This window comes from Mastomys coucha, unplaced genomic scaffold, assembly GCF_008632895.1.
Source record: "Mastomys coucha isolate ucsf_1 unplaced genomic scaffold, UCSF_Mcou_1 pScaffold5, whole genome shotgun sequence".
Classification (NCBI taxonomy): Eukaryota; Metazoa; Chordata; class Mammalia; order Rodentia; family Muridae; genus Mastomys; species Mastomys coucha.
The window spans coordinates 289,491-305,941 of record NW_022196911.1 but is presented as its reverse complement, the minus strand read 5'-3'; the positions used below and the strand labels follow the sequence as shown (position 1 = coordinate 305,941).

Here is a 16,451-nt window from a genome sequence, read left to right as displayed (position 1 = left end):
ATTTTCAAGGATTAAGAGCCAGGTGGGGGCTCATGGGAATGCAGAGGTGGCATAAATAACCCAACTAAAAGCATCTTATGTTCTGAAGGTCGATACTCAGAGAAAACCCTCCGGTGGTGAGTTTCTTTCACGACTAAAGTCAGTAAAGATGCAAGAAAGTCCACAGCTTCAACACTAATATCCCATATTTCACAGAACTTCAGAGCTCTTCTGTTTTGCCCATTTTTATTTTATTTATTTTTATATTTTTCTGTGGTTGAGAAGAGGGAGAAATGCAGTGACTGCCCTGGGTGTTGTGGAGTGGGAGCCCCAAAGGCTCATATGCCAAGGGCTTTGCTACCAGCTGGAGCTGCTGACTTGATGTAGTGGAGTTTTAGGGGGTAGGATCTGGTGAAAGGAAGTTAGGCCTTTGGGAAGTATGCCCTCGAGGGGCTGTCCTGACTAAATGTCCCCTCAAGCTCATGTTTCTGAATACTCGGCCCAGGGAGAGTGAGTGTACCTTTTGGGAAAGGTAACACTGCTAAGAAGTTAAACTTTGTTGGAAGAACTAGGTCACAGAATGTTGCATTTCCTGCCCACTCTCTGCTTCCAGACTGTGACTACAGTGTCACTGACTTCCTGTGGGCCTTCCGTGAATTTCCTGTCCTGATGGAATGAACGATTGAACTGTGAGCCAGGGTAAAGCCTTTCTTCTGCTGCTTTTGTCAGGGTATTGGATCACAGAAAAAAGGGAAAGAAAGTAATGTAGGACCTCTGTCCCTTCCTCTCTCGCTTTTTGCTAGTGAACCTTCTTTTCTTATGTGCTGTTTGTCTCCGGTAATTTGTAATCATCAGTTTTTCGGTTGTGACAAATATCTGAGAAAGACAAGTTAAAGGAAGATTTATCTGGACGCACAGCTTCACAGACCTAGGTCCATCCTGACAAAGGCTCACATCATGGTGGTCAGGGAGCAGAAGGGGAAGGCCTGTGCGGTCCATCCTGACAGAGAAGCTCACATCATGGTGGTCAGGGAGCAGAAGGGGAAGGCCTGCCGTGGACTCTCCTCTTTTCTTCTTGATTCCATTAGGACCCCAACTTAAGTGATGACATTCACTCAGGGTGGGGCCTTTCTCCTAGCTACTCTCTTCTGGTGGTGTTGCAGAAGTTCTCAGAGCCTTGGTCTTCACATCTCCTAGCTGCTTTTCAATGCAGTCAGGGTGACATGGAAGATTACCCATCGCCGTCACAGTCACAGAGAGCTAAGGCAGGCGAAAGAATCTACCCAATACACTTGCTACTCCAGACTCTTCCAACATCTAAAAATGAACATGTTTTATGGCGTGAACATCGGAACAGTTGGGCTATTTTAAGTTCTGTTTATGGGTTAGTTTGCATTAGCATCCACATCAACCAACACTTTCACACATTTTACTAATTCATATTCTACTATGTCTGAGTACCATCATATGTTTGCTAAAATGACAAAATACCCTCTAACATACATTTTCCTCAGACTTCCCGCACTGACCTGTCACTACTCCACCGGGGAAGAAGCCCTGACATTTCATTTCCTTACCGAAGTCGCTGCTACAAATCTCTTTATAGTAGCTGCCTCCAGCTAAATGCCAGATTGTTCCTCAAGAAAGATGAGGAAAGGTAATTCCCGCTCTTGCCTTTCACCTGTCTCTCTCTGTTAGGCGCTCAGCCCAGGCAATTTTATTATTGGTTAAAAAAAAGGAGAGAAAGAAAGAAAGAGAGAAAGAAAGAAAGAAAGAAAGAAAGAAAGAAAGAAAGAAAGAAGTCAGCCTGTTCCTCTTTGTTTTTCCCACTCACCTGCGTTCTATCACCCCTCATGGTAAATGTCACATCTGAAGACAAACTCAGGGTCATTTCCTTCATTAGCTCCTATGATTCCCAGAACCCACCAGAAGGTGGAAAGGGAGAACTGACTATATATGCGTCCTCTGACCTCCTCTGAGCACACAAACACACACACAGATGCTCACAAGCACACAAACATGCACACACACACACACACACACACACACACACACACGCTCACAAGCATGCAAACATGTACACATACACACCCTCCCACATGCCCACACACATGCACATGCCTACACACACCAAACGTGAAACAAAATGCTTTACCTGAACAAGCAAAGAGAGAAGAGAGCTCTGGGAAGCAAGGGGACACAGAGGATACTTAATGGCCTACAGACAATTCCACTATACTCCTCCCAGGATCCTAGCAACTGCAGCCTAGCAACAGCTTTCATCATCCCCTGCTGCCAGGTGCTAGCCGGGTGGTGGCTCACTGTCCCAGCCCTCTCTCCTTTTTCCCACTCTACCCTCTTCTCTCTCTTCTTTCTACCCCCACTTCACTCTCTCACTCTCTTTCTCTGTTCCCATGTGTTCTTGGCCGGCCTTTCTTCCTCCCATCCTCTCTTCCTCTCTTTCTCTCTTTCTGTCCTTCCCTCCCCTCTTCTCTTCTCTCATAGCTCTGTTCCCTGCTTCTTCATGTCCTTGCTCCCTTCACCCCCACAAGCCTTCCTTATGCTAGGTTTGCCACATGGTAGGATTTTTCGGGGGGACACCTTAGCACCTAGGTACCTTCTTACTCCCACTGCACTATACCACATTATATTTCGTAACAATACGTGTGTGTGTGTGGTAAAACAAGAGAGCAAGGAAGACCCAGCCATGCCAGCAATTCAACTAACGGCTCCCAAACTTCTGTGATCTTAGAACTCAAAGAACGAACCTCGAAACATCCACGATCCATTCAGAGGCTGCTGAGCACCTTGAATGGCGTCTTAGGATGAGTCTCCAGTGGCTTACAAAGTATCCTAAAAATAAGATAAAGCTGTAACTTTATTCATGAGTTCCACGGGGAAATAGCCAAGACTTTAGGAGGAAGGTTCCATTTTCAAACTCTGTGTCACTTTGCATTTTAAAAAGGAGTGAACAGTATCATTTGACATATATGAAAATACAGAAGGCTGAAGTAGCTGGCTTTGTCCTCCACAGTCACAAGCTTTGCTGGGGCCAAGGCTGCCACTTCTTTATATCTCATTCCAATCTTAGTCACTGCCTTCTGTGCTGAGGAGAGAAAACTCAGCCTAAATGCTTCTTTTATTGTTGTTTGTTTTTAGACAGGATCTCACCATGTAGCTCTGGCTGGCCTGGAACTTGCAATGAAGATCAGGCTGGCTCTGATCTCACAGAGATCCACTGGCCTCTGCTTCTGGAATGTTGGAACTAGAGACATGTACCAACACACCCATCCCCAGATGCCTTTTGATGCTAACTGGCTATTGAAGTTTCTTTCTTTTCTTTCCTTTCTTTTTTTTTTTTTTTTCAGTGAGTTGCAGAATTTGCGGGGCAGGGGGTGTCTCAAACTTCTAGTAGATTCTAAATAAGGAACTAAAGCCCATCAGAGCTAAACTGTATAAACAAACAGATGGGAGAGAATTGCAATTATGGTTTTTTAAAAATAATTCTAAAAATCAATTTTTTTCTCTTGGAATGCAAAGCAAGTTAATCTTAGAAATGGCAGGATATTGTTCAGTTGTATTCAAAAGATGGAAAACAGGACTGTAGAGATGGCTCAGTGGTTAAGAGCACTTGCTGCTCTTCCAGAGGACCAGAGTCCAGTTGCCTGGCACCAGCAAGCTCCTAACAACCATCTGTAACTCAGTCTTTAGGGATCTGGTCCTGTGTTTTAACCTCCATGGGTCCCTGGTACCCACATTCACATGTACACATAGACACATAAATAATTCTAAATTAATTTTTAAAAGACAAAAACATACTTCTTCCTCGGAGTTCCAAAGGCAAAGGAATTATCAGAATTGTAGTATAGATGCTAGACTGCAGTTACGTGGATAACAGAGATCCCCGGGTGCGGGCTCACTATTCTGCTGGCCTCCGATGGATCCAGGAACGTGAATTCTTAAACAGTTACTCCACATGGCTCTGTGTAGGGAGCCCACCATCCCATTTTGCAGAACTTTCACCCAGAGATCCCTGGGAGGAAATGTTATTAGCAAGTCAGAAGGATGCTCCCTGGTGGAAGAGAATGGTGGTTAATCTTGATTGTGAACTGGGTTGGATAGAGAGCTACCTGAGAAGTTAATAAGGCACACTTCCGGGTGTGAGAGATTTCCAGAGAGGACTGAGGGGAAATGCAGTAATTGATGGAGAAAAAGACCTACTTGGAGTGTGAGTGGTACCTGTGAAGCATCTGCAGCCCCTGTGGGGAAGGAGAGAAGGTTGCAAAAAGATGAATCCAGGCAATGTGTAAACTTCCATGTTTCTCACCAACAAGCACATCCACTGCTGCCATGAGCAGCACCTTTCAGTGTGGACTTTCAACATTCTCAGCGACTGTCACTGGCCCACCTCGTTCCGAGGCTTCCAGTTTCTAAGAAAGAGCAACCACAGGTCTCTCTGGCCCTCAGCATTCAGGCATCTGGACCAGCTGGCCACTGTGTTATTGACAACCTAGTAAATATTTTTTTTAATTTTTTTTTTTTTAACAATTGACCAGCATCTACATCTACAAGTATCTATTCCGTATTTTGAGAACAATGACCCTCTCTTCATAATAAGCAGACTGGAGACTTAGAGTAGTAAAACCCAGGCAGTTTATTTTATGGCCTTGTGAAGCTGTCAGCCTAGAATCACGGGTACACATGGAGTGCAGACAACGGTTATAAAACCTGAACTTGTGACCTGTCCTCTGTTTTTAATAATCAGGAGAGTACAGTCTTACTTGATACTTAGGTATTATCTTTCCCTCTATAACTTAAGTTTGTCTTTTTCTTAGGAAAAAAAAGGAGTTTTGCATTGAACATTTTATACTGTGTATTTAAAACCTTACCAGATGTGTGACCTTGAAGACAAGCCCATTGTTAGTAATTTTCTACTCTCAACTCCTCATTTGGAGCAGTGGTAGCTTAGCAGACTTAGGGGGTGATAAAAGCTAGACTATTAGGCATTGTCAGGGGTCTAGTGTTTTCTGTTTGTCACTGGGTCTAAGCTGGCTAAAGGGACCTTTGGATAAACAGTGATACTTTATTTCTTATAGCTGTTGACTTGATTCTTCCGGGGATACAAGGAGACATCAGAACATCAGAAGTGACTGGGCTCTTCATCATTTGGCAGTTAGGTGTGAACTAATTACCAATTAATGGGAAAGAAATACAGTGTGTCTGGAATGACAAATGACAGTAGCTTTTGTTTTTTTCTTAGCTATTTTGTAGCAGTGTTTCCCATTTTTTCATTACAAAGTACCAATTTAATTATTTTCTTCCCTTTGATTGATTAATTATTAATTATTAATATTATTTGTTATTGTTTTATTAATTATTATTCACAATTATGGCCATTGTTTTATTTATTAATCACCATTGTGTTGATTTATTAATTATTAATTATTTGCACCATAGATAGAACGGTACAATAGTCTATAGTGACACAGCATTGGCACAGCATGACTGACAAACCAGGGCTGGAGAGTAACCAGAGACCTCAAGCACAGAGCAAAGAATCTTGTGTTTACTTCGGGGGTGCAAACTTCTGTGCTGGCTGACTGATAATGTTTAATGAAGCCTTCTAGGGTGTGGACCCCCAAGGTCAAAGTCAGGAAGAACATATGTGACACTGTTGATGGTGGGGAGACCACAGGAAGTGATGGGAACTGAGCCAAGACAGCACAGCATAGACCCCATGGTTTGTACACAGGAAAGTGGGTCAGGGTGCCTGGGTTGTCCAAATTTCCAAGAAATTATGGGACATGTCTTGGCCACATACTATCCTGATATGAGAAAAAAAGAATGCAATATTACTGCTGGAAGAGCTCACACCCATGGGCTGGGTTTGCCTCAGGGCTACCAGTCTGATGTCTCTGCTGCTGTCACTCTCTAAAGTCGCATTGTGTTCCTGTAACCCAAGGGTTTGGAGCTACTGACAACCTATGGCCCTGGGACATTGCTCTAGATCAAGGTCAGTTGGTTTTCTTTAAAGGTCATATGGTAAGTGTTTTGAGCTTTGGGGGCAATTCCATCTCTTAGTCACCATTTTTATTACAGCTTGAACATAGCCACAGGGAGTCCTTAAATACACGTAGCTGTTTGTCCCAGTTTAAGCTTACGTATAGTCCACTAGCAATTCACACTGCACCATGCCTGCCCCTTCACCAGGGATCTTGTTCTAGTAATCTTTAGCAAGTGTTTAATTAGTATGGCTTATCTGGTTTTTTTTAGCGATAACCCTATTCTTACCCATTTATGCTGAAATGTATCATGAGGTGAGTCTTTCGGAAGCAGCCCAGCTCCCTGAGAACCTGTGTTGAGGGATGTCACACAGGTGGTAACTACAAAAGAGAAGCTGACTTTCACAGATGCCTGCTGCTCTGTCACCATTACTTGGAGCAAACACAGAGAGAGACTAGCCTATTAATAATGCCGAGTGCTACTTGGCTAGCGGGACAAATGAGCTTCGGAGCTCCTGTTGATTTCTAGGCCCAGCACCAAGAGCATCCTGCCAGGTACAGTGTTTATTAGCATCCTGCATCCTTATGATACCACTGGTCAACACTAATAAAGCAACCTGCTATATTTAGCACACCCCTACCTGTGCAATTGTATAGGACTGACACTCCATAATTGCAATCCGCAAACACCTCCAGAGTGTTGGTTTCCTGCTACTGCTTCTCTTGGGTCAGGGTGAGACTCAAAAATCTCACTTGAAATAAACCTGTGGCAGCTGGCTTTTGATCTCTGTCCCCAGAGATGTTGATGTCACTTGTTAGCGCCTATTAATCCCCTTGTTGACTCTGGTGCTTCTGTGGCCGCAGCTACTCACAGGAAGAACTATTGGCCCAAAGAAGCTGGAAGGACTTCACATTTACTGAAAGGTTTTTTTCAGTAATTATCGGGCAAGGGATGTCAGCTTGAGGGTGAGGAGAAATGATTCTGAAATGCACACCAACACTTAAAGCTGTTTCTACCCATAGAAACACCCAAAGGGCCCATTGGCTTAAAAATCTATGTACCAACATGTGAAGGCAGCCAGGCCCTAAATATTGGAAGAAAAGAGGAAGGCATGTGCTGCATTGAATAACTCACATTGTAAGTGCTTGGTTTGCTGTTGCCTCTGGTTTCCCAGTGCAGCTCCTATTTAAAGAGTCACAAATTCATATTAGTCCCTGTCAAGACTGACCAGCAAGTGAGCACATCACTTGACTCTGGGCAGCTGACACTAATGTGTTGGTGAGTCTTGTCAGCTGGCTCTCAGCCTAGAGTCCCCAGCTGCACCCCATGGAGGTAGGTCTCAAAGGTTCCAGTGGGGCACAAAATTACCATCATCCAAGCAGCAGTAATGTTGCTCTGTGCAGCCTGAGGTGGCTTGCAGGCTGCCTGGGTATGTCTGGAAGATGGGAAGAAATAGGCAGGAGATCACAGGCAAGAGCTTCCAGGAATCCAGGACAGCTGCACCCAGCCATTCGATAATTCTGAGCCAAAGGCTGTTTACACAAATAATTATTCCTTTAGAAGAGTTCGGCACTGTGAACAGGCTTCCACGTCCTCTTGGGAGGAGTGGCTAGAGGCATACAGCGTCTGCGGAAGGAAGATCATTAGCGGCCAAGTAATCTTGCTCTCCACTCAGCTGATGAGGAGGCTTCTGGCTGTACTGCAGTGCTAAGTGGCTGGCGGTGAACTCTGGCTGGGAACAGCTCACTGGTAAAACTGATGAATAATGTGTGGTGGTGAAATGAAAGTGTGAGCAAGACATGACAGAAGTCGGGAGTCCTAGGGATAAATCTGTCTTCTATAACTCCTAGGGGAGCTTCAGCTAACTGGCCAAAATTTGGGTGTGTTATGTTTTTATACATGACTATATATAACATAAAATCCACAATACATTATGTAATACATAATATATGCTATATAACATATGACATACTACATACAACATATAGCATATAATATACAACATACAGTAAACAATATAATATATAATAAATAATACACAGTAATCTCTCTCTTTCTAATCTATGCTAGCTGGATCCATCGCTTCTGACTCTGATGAGACAATACTCATGGAGTAAGGGAGTGGGGGAGGAGGAAGAGAAGAAGGAGGAAGAAGAGGAGAGGAGGAGGTACCAGGAGGACAAAAGAGTCAGGAACAAGAAACCCCCTTCAAAAGCAGCCTCCAGATGCCTCTCCGAAGCAGACCCCCCACTGCCTCCTGACAAGCATTCAGTATGAATTAACCCATGGATGAGTTAGTGCCCTCCCTCAATATCCAATCAGCTTTCAGCAGCCACCTTCAGCTGTGGACCAAGCCTTGATCCCATGAGCCTTTGACACCATTTTACATTTTATATAAAACCATATACGTGGTTTCTCACTTAGATGTTGGGAAAAGTTCCTCAATTTGTTAGTATCTTTATCATTGCATGTATGAGTATGTGTGTGTGTGTGTGTGTGTGTGTGTGTGTGTGTGTGTGTACATGTTCTCTTAGAGATTAGAAGTGGACATTGAATGTCTTCCTCTACTGCTCTCAGTCTTACTTTTTGAGACAGGGACTTTCCCTCAACCTGGAACTTCCTCATTCAGTTAGACTGCCTGGCCAGCAGGCTCCCAGGACTCTCCAGTGTCTAGAGTCATACCTTGCGCTGCTATGGTTGCTTTTATCCATGGGGTCTAGGGTGCAGGGCCTGAAGTGAGGTGCCCATGTTCAGATGGTAAGAACTTTACTAACGGCCACCTTCCCAGTCTTGTGGGCTCACACCTCACGACTGGGGCTTGCATATTCATTCTGCTCCAGAGTAAAGCTGGAGGACACTGAGATCGACAGAGAGCAGCCACCGCTCTTCAATGTAGCACCTGTGTGAGCGCTTCTGGTTGTGCTGTGTGTGACAGTGAGTCGTGAGAGAAGCAGGTCACAGTTAAGTTCTCCTGTTTGGGGCTGAGGTCTCTCATCACACCCTCAGCCACCTCATTAAAGCACAAGGCCTCTCAGCCAGCTGTGTGTTCATTTTTCAAAAATTAGAAATTGGGAATGGTGTTTTCACAGTCGGGCCTGTCTAACTGAAACCCACTTCATCTTCTCTGCTGGAGGCTGTTTTGCTCTCTCTACTGGGCAGCGAACCAGCTGGCTTTCTGCCTCCCTCAGCTCTATTCCTGTGCTTGAACAGAACCACAGAGGAATGCTTTGCTTTGTGGTACTCCAGTAGAACGCTCTCTGGTGTTTTAATAAGAACGGCCCCCAGAGGCTCAGATAGTTGAAGGCCTAGTCACCAGAGAGTGAAACTGTTTGAAAGCATTAAAAGGATTAGGAGGTATGGCCTTGTTGGAGTGGACGTGGCCTTACTGGAAGAAGTGTGTTTGCGTGTGTGTGTGTGTGTGTGTGTGTGTGTGTGTGTGTGTGTGTGTGTTTGTGTATTGGTGTGGATATGCTTGGCCCATGCAAAGTGGCACTGTTAGGAGGTGTGACCTTATTGGAGGAGGCACAGACTTGGTAGAGGAAGCATATCACGGTAGGGGTGGGCTTTGAGGCTCCTGTGCTCAGGCTCTGCCCTGTACGGAATGAAAGTCTCCTCCTGGCTCCCCTCAGATCAATTCCAACACCATGTCTGCCTGCAAGCTGCCAAGCTTCCCATCGAGGTGATGATGGACTGGACCTCTGAAACTGTAAGCCAGCCCCAATTAAGTATTTTACTTTATAGGAGTTGCCACTGTCATAGTGACTCTTCACTGCAGTGAAACCCTAACTGAGACAGTGGGTCACCGGGGGTGGACTTTGAGGTTTCAAAAACCCACAACAAGCCCAGTGTCTCCCTTTTGGCATATGAATGAGAATGTAGCTCTCACCTACTGTTTCTGTACCATGATTGCCCTGACATAATGGTAATAGACTAAACCTCTGAAACTGTAAACAAGCCCACAATTTAAGGCTTTATTTTATGTTATCTTGGTTGTGGTATCTCTTCACAGCAATAGAATCCCAAGCCCTCATCATTACCTTTGGCTTCCTCATTTCTGCCGCTGGTCAGATAGATGCTTCTGAAAAACCCCGTGGTCCTTTAGTATAAACCCTAATCTCCAGTTTTTGCAAGCTGACAGACAGCTTTCCTCTTCCCTTGCCTCATGGTTGTATTCTACTTTCATGAAAGACTAGACATCCATGTCAGACTCCTCCATGTCTGGGGCCCAGTGTGAACCAATGGCCAAGGAATAAGTTTACTCTAAGGGAATAAGAAAAGGGGCAGCCTAAGGTTTTCTTGGGATCCTAGAGTTGGAATTCAGGGCACAGCTTGTACAGCTTGACGATAGCCCAGCCCAGGAGAAAGCTAGCTCACTGAAAGAAGGCCTTCCTAAGAAGTGGGCCAAAGGTCAAGGCAGGCCATGACCAAGTGCAGTGTTCCAGGTTTCAGTACGGAGAAGGTGTGGGACTAAGACAGAAGACAGCTTAGTTGGAGAAACCACTGGGGCTTAGCTGTTGAGGAGACTGTAGCAGAAGGCCAGGAGCCCAAACCAAGACCCATCATTGAGACCTAATGTCAGAGACAGCTGCCTTACCTAGAAAGACTATATGACCATGGCCCAGGCAGTGGAGGCTTGGCCTGCGGGTGAAGAATGTGTTTGAGTACTTGCTAGTGTTGTGCTTCAAAAGCTCTTAGTCTCTTTGTCTCAGTTTCTCAAAATTGTTAATACTCTCTAATGTATGCTCTTTTATCTAGTTTTTTTTTTTTTTTTTTTTTTTTTTTTTTTTTTTTTTCAAATTTCTGATTCTGGGACTGAAGAGATGGATCGGTAGTTAAAAACACTTCTTGCTCTTGCAACAAGGACTCAGGCCTGGCTCCCAGCACACACTGATGGTCATATCCATCTCTAACTCCAGTTTTAGGCGATCTAAATGTCACCCTCTTATGACTTCCATGGGCACCAGGTTTGCACATGGTACACAGACATACATGCAAGTAAAACACCCATACATGTAAGATATTTCTGATTCTTATTTGGTCTGTCTCTAGGTTTTAGGCTTTTATTTTTGTCTTCCTAGTCAACTTTGAGATCAGACTTTTAGACTTTACCTTTTGTTGGTATTGCTTTTGTTTGTTTGGGTCTGTCCCTTTGAGACAGGCTCTTTTTTGCTCCTGACTCCCCGGGTTCTTATCTCTCATAAGGAAATGCAAATTATGTGTGTTTCCTTGTGCCATTGCCAAGAGCCAAATGAAGATTTAACACTGTTTCTACCACATGCATTGTGCTCAGTAAATGCTTTCAAGTTTCATTCCTGGTTTGGTTTTATGTTAAATACCAGATAAATGGCTAATGTGCTCTTATAAACAAGCTTATGTCCTTGTATGGTTTTGTTGACAAAATAGAGTCTCTAAACTGGGAATGTTAGGACACAGGATGCAGTCCTTTTAATTTCACTTGTGCCAACAGGCAAAATTACAAAAATTTCAATGTCTTCATTGGGCTTATTATTATTTCTAGAATAGGTAATAATTTCATACTATAAAGTGGAATGAATGGATAAGCAATGAACAGAGGAAGTTGTTTTTTCAGATAGAAGATGAAAAAGCAGATGTTTTTTGGCTTCAGTTGGCTGAAGATGCATAACTAAAACCCACTGGATTGTCACTTCAGAGCTAGGTTCCCTAAAGGATAGGGCACAGATAATAGGAAATTAATTGATTGGTCGACATCAAGTCACTCAAGCAATTCTCTCCTGTCATGATCGAGGTAGAGAGAAATGTCATTACTGGCATTATCAAAGCAATTGAAACTGTTTGGGAAACCTGTAACCCTGACTTCTTGGAAGTTCAGATAAAAAGTGTAACATCACATGAATGGCTCTGTTTTCCTTTTTCATCTTTACCATTTGGGCTTGCTGCAGGAGCAGAGTCTAAAATGGTAGCCTTCTAAAATGTTTATCTTACTCTAGGCTATTATCTATAGTAAATAATAAGTGTATACTGTGATAAATATTTATTAATAAACTCACCAGTGTTGTGACCATTGACATTCTTTCCTCATTGGCTTATAGACATTCTTTGTTCAACATAATTGCCTTCTGCATTACATATCATTTCCCCCAAAAGTTTCTGCTTGCTGATTTTGTGTTATGTTTTTGATAAAAGATTTTTAATTTATTTTAAAATTTAGCAATGTAGATAATTTTTCTTTTATAGCTACTGAGTTTCCAGCCCAGGGCCTTATGTATTGAAATACATTGCCCACTGTAGTAGGGGTTCCTTTTCAAGGTCACCCCCTCTCTTTCTGTCAGCATTCTGCATTTTAAAGAAAGGCCACATTAAATTGATTAAAAATTGACTATAGTATAAATGTTAAATAATCTTTCTTTAGACTTAGAAAACCTAGAAAATATGGTGACTTTCAGGTAACAAAATGTATAATGTTCCCTCTCCGGCTCAGTCATCTAACACAAAGTGTGCAACTTACTGTGGATTTTAACTTACAGAAAAGTCAAATGTTTTGTTTAAAGAATTCTAGAAATCAACTCCAGGAAGTCAAAACTGATTTCAATGGGTTTTTTGGTTTTGTTTTGTAATATTGTTTATTTAATGTATGTGAGTACACTATAGCTGTCTGAATTCAGACACACCAGAACAGGACATCAGATCCCATGACAGATGGTTGTGAGCCATCATGTGATGGGAATGGAACTCAGGACCTCTTGAAGAATAGTCAGTGCTCTTAAATGCTGAGCCACCTCTCTAACCTCTGATTTCAGTGTTTTAACAAGAAAAAGCAAATGTAATAAAATGTGTGCTCTGGCTGTGGACGACCCCCATGTAATGCATAGTCCTTCCTGCTCATTGCCTGCTGCAGCCTTTCCCTCTCTAATGGAGGTATGGTTCAGTGGTAAAGCACATGGACATGCGGTAGGAAGTTCTGGGTTTAAGTTGTAGTGCAGAAGAAAAAAATAGAAATAAAAAAAGAAATCACTTTCACATTTCTGAGTTCCCTACAACAAATCTCGGAGCCAGTGCTTACACCCATCTTTCAGGGTGCCGGGCCTTGAATAAACCTAGGTCTGTTTTTTTTCCCCTACTAACTCTTCATTATTGAACAGTCAGCAGACAGGCTTGGGCCTGACCATAATATTATAAAATATTTAAAGGCTAGAAGCTTAATCTGGCCACAGTATGTAGAAGTGGGACCTCTAAGAGGTAATGAGAATCAAGGTTGTTAGCATCAAGTTCTCATGATTGAATACAGATGGCTTTGTAAGAAGGAGGTAGAGAGACTGTTGGAAACTCAGATACATCCATTTCTTTCTCTCTTCTCTCATCCCATGATTCCCTCACACCACCTCAGAACTCTGCTGGCAAGAAGGCCATCACTATATATGGCCACTCAGTAGGACCTTAGGGACTGTGAATTAAAATAAACCCAATTTAAAAATAGTGCTTCGTTCACTGCATTTTGTTATCAGCAACGGACATGGACTAATAGAGTTAAGAAGACATACTTGTCCCTAGATTGCTGACACTTTCTTCTCATGTTTATGTGTCACATCTTGCTCCTGAGATGCTGGATCTCTGCCACGCCTGTGGAAAACTCTTGGCCCAGGCATTGCAACTGATACGAACACTTGGTCTCATATGTCCCAGGCCTTGGCCGTTCAGAAGGATTGTAGTCATTTCTTTCTGGCCTCCCTGCCTGCTGCCTCTCTCACCAGATGCAAACACTCCTTTTCACAGCATGCTGGGGACAGCGCTCAGAAACCACTCAAAGCCCTTCTACACAGCACCAAAGTGTGAACTGTGTTACATGTGATATTCAAGGTCGAGAGAGGTGCTGGTTCAAGCCGTAGTTAGCCTGATGAAGGACTTGTTTCCAGGTGTGGTATGTGACATTCTGAGAAGTCCCATGAAGTCAGTTATTCTGTCTCCATTTGTCATTGGACCCTTGACCTTGATCTAAGAAACACAGGACATGCTTGCTATTGTTGGCATAAAGAGAAGTTAGCGAAACACTGTCCCCATCCCACCCCAGAACTGTATTTTCAAGCACAGTGGCTCTTAATGTGTGAGTCAAAACCCCTTTGGGAGGTCAAATGACCCTGTCATAGGGATTGCCTAAAGCCATTGGAAATATCAGATATTTACATTACGAATCCTGACAGTAACAAAATTACAATTATAAAGCAGCAACAAAGAAGATATTGTGGTTGGGGGACCTTGGTATCATGTATGACATGAGGAACCATATTATAGGGTCACAGCATTAGGAAGGTTGAAGACTTCTGCTTTCGAGTTTCCTGGGAACAGCAGAAATGGGAGAAGAAACCAACATAGGAATTGGCGGTGTGAAGCTATCATTCCCGCCAAATCACTCTACATTATCCAGGGGGCCCCGAGGACCAGTAATGAGGTTGTAAGTGCTCTCAGTGGTCTGTATCACACAAATATACCCTTGTGGGGCCACAGGGAATGTTTCAACAGAACATTAGTCCTCCAAAGGGAAGATACATGAGGGGAAACTTAAATGTATCAAAAGGGGACTTGCAGATTGATAAACTGCCTTGTACTAATCAGTCTCATGAGAATCTGATCTGTAAACCAACTTGTCTACATTTAATGACACCAAATGAGTTTGCCACAGGTGACATCTTAAAGTCAGAGTGGCTGTGTTGAGTCTTGTCTCAGGCCTTCTACTACAGGAGATAAACCACCAAGACCAAAGAGCAACTTAGGGAAGAAAGGACTTATTTCAGCTTACAGTTACGCATCATAGTTCATCACTGAAAGAAGTCAGGGCAGGAACTCTAACAGGGCGTGGACCTCGAGGCAGGAGCTGATGCAGTGGCCAAGGATGGGGCTGCTTACTGCTTTGCTCTTCATGGCTTGTTCAGCCTTTTATTTTTCTTCTTTTCCTTTCCTTTCTTTTCCTTTCCTTTCTTTTTTCCTTTTCTTTTTTCTTCTCTTCTCTTCTCTTTTCTTATAAAACTCATATTTACATTTAAGAATGATCCTAACAGCCGGGTGGTAGTGGTGCACGCCTTTAGTCCCAGCACTTGGGAGGCAGAGGCAGGTGGATTTCTGAGTTCGAGGCCAGCCTGGTCTACAGAGTTCTTATAGAGTGAGACATTTCTTAGCATCATCTTTTATAAATACTGAGTTGAGCACTAGCAAGCTTTCTGAGAAAACACCTAAAAAGTGTGTTTTATGTGAGCCATTTGTATAGACACTTTCTTGAGGGTCACAACAAAGTCATTAGAGAGAACTTCAAAAATTCATTCTCAGACCACTAAAATTGAGAACCAAATCCGTGTTTGGTTTGTTTTGTTTGCTTTTTTCCCTAAAGTTGGAGACCCATCAAAAACCAAACCAAACCAAGCGGAACTCTCTGTGGTTCTCAACAGTATGGCTAAGGACGACAACAGGGCTCAGCTGCTGTTGGCCGCCTGCGCCAACATTAAAGAAAGGGTTCTTCTGGTAATAGGAGTTAGAAATAGATAGAAAGAGATAGGAGAGAGTGGCCACAGAAATACCTACCCACATGGAAGGGTAAAAATTAGACAGCAGACTTTACTGTTCAGCCATCTTGAATTTAATGAATCCCCTTTGTTCCCCCAGCAGGTAAAATACCTGGGGCATAAACCACTCCCCCCAAAATACGTCTGTGTGATAGTCCAATCAGCGACTTCCTTGTTACTCTGTGGGGGTGGAGCTTTCGAATATAACTAGAACCCGGTTGGAGGCGTGGCGAATAGCAGGAGATGGGCAGAGAGGTGTGGCTATCAGAGGCAGGTCTCAAACCAGGAGGGTTACAAGCTGCTGGAAGCTGTACTCTGACCCAGCCAGAACATTTTGGAGTGAAGTCAACCCAGGAAAAAGCAAACCTGCTTCTCCACTTTTACAGAACGGCCTTCAGGATAGACTGTTCACCAAATTTAGGAAGCTGAGGTTCAGTTTCAGGATTAAAGGCTCTTTGTTATTGCTCTTTTTAATGGCTCAAATCTTTAAAGAGAGCAGTGGGAGTGTGGCTCAAAACAAACAAAAATGTAAAAAGTTACTGGGTCCCACTATGAACGAAAAAACGTTGTGGGCCAGCGGTCAGGCTTCCTCCTTCTTTGCTTTGCTTTTATTGTGGCAGGAACTTCCCCCAGCTCAGCAGAAACGTTTCCATTCGCAGTAAATCTCTGCCCTTCTGATTCTACAAGTTGAGTGTTTTAAGGAAAGACTTCTCTCTTCAAAGTATTCCTGTGATGTTCTATCTCAAATATGAGAACAATGCACACTTAGAGTACTTCAAGCTGGTAGGAATGTTGAATCCTCTTTTGGTACCTATAGTGTTCTGCACAGCACAAAAGCTGGGTAAAAGTATAGCTGGACCCCTCAGTGTGCACATGGTACCATAATTACATCCTTCCATTTTTTTTAACTTTAAATTGTGTTATTATTACCACTCTCCA

The 16,451-nt window shown here is 43.3% G+C and overlaps 1 long non-coding RNA gene across 1 annotated transcript; it reads right to left on the bottom strand.

Annotated features, from left to right (window-relative positions):
- Positions 1–213: 213 nt before the first annotated feature.
- On the bottom strand, positions 214–2,213 carry LOC116077555. The gene is made up of 2 exons (XR_004113272.1): positions 2,135–2,213; positions 214–1,296 (listed from the first exon to the last, which is right to left on the bottom strand). It is a non-coding gene; the product is annotated as an uncharacterized LOC116077555 (long non-coding RNA).
- Between the last annotated feature and the right edge of the window lie 14,238 nt (positions 2,214–16,451).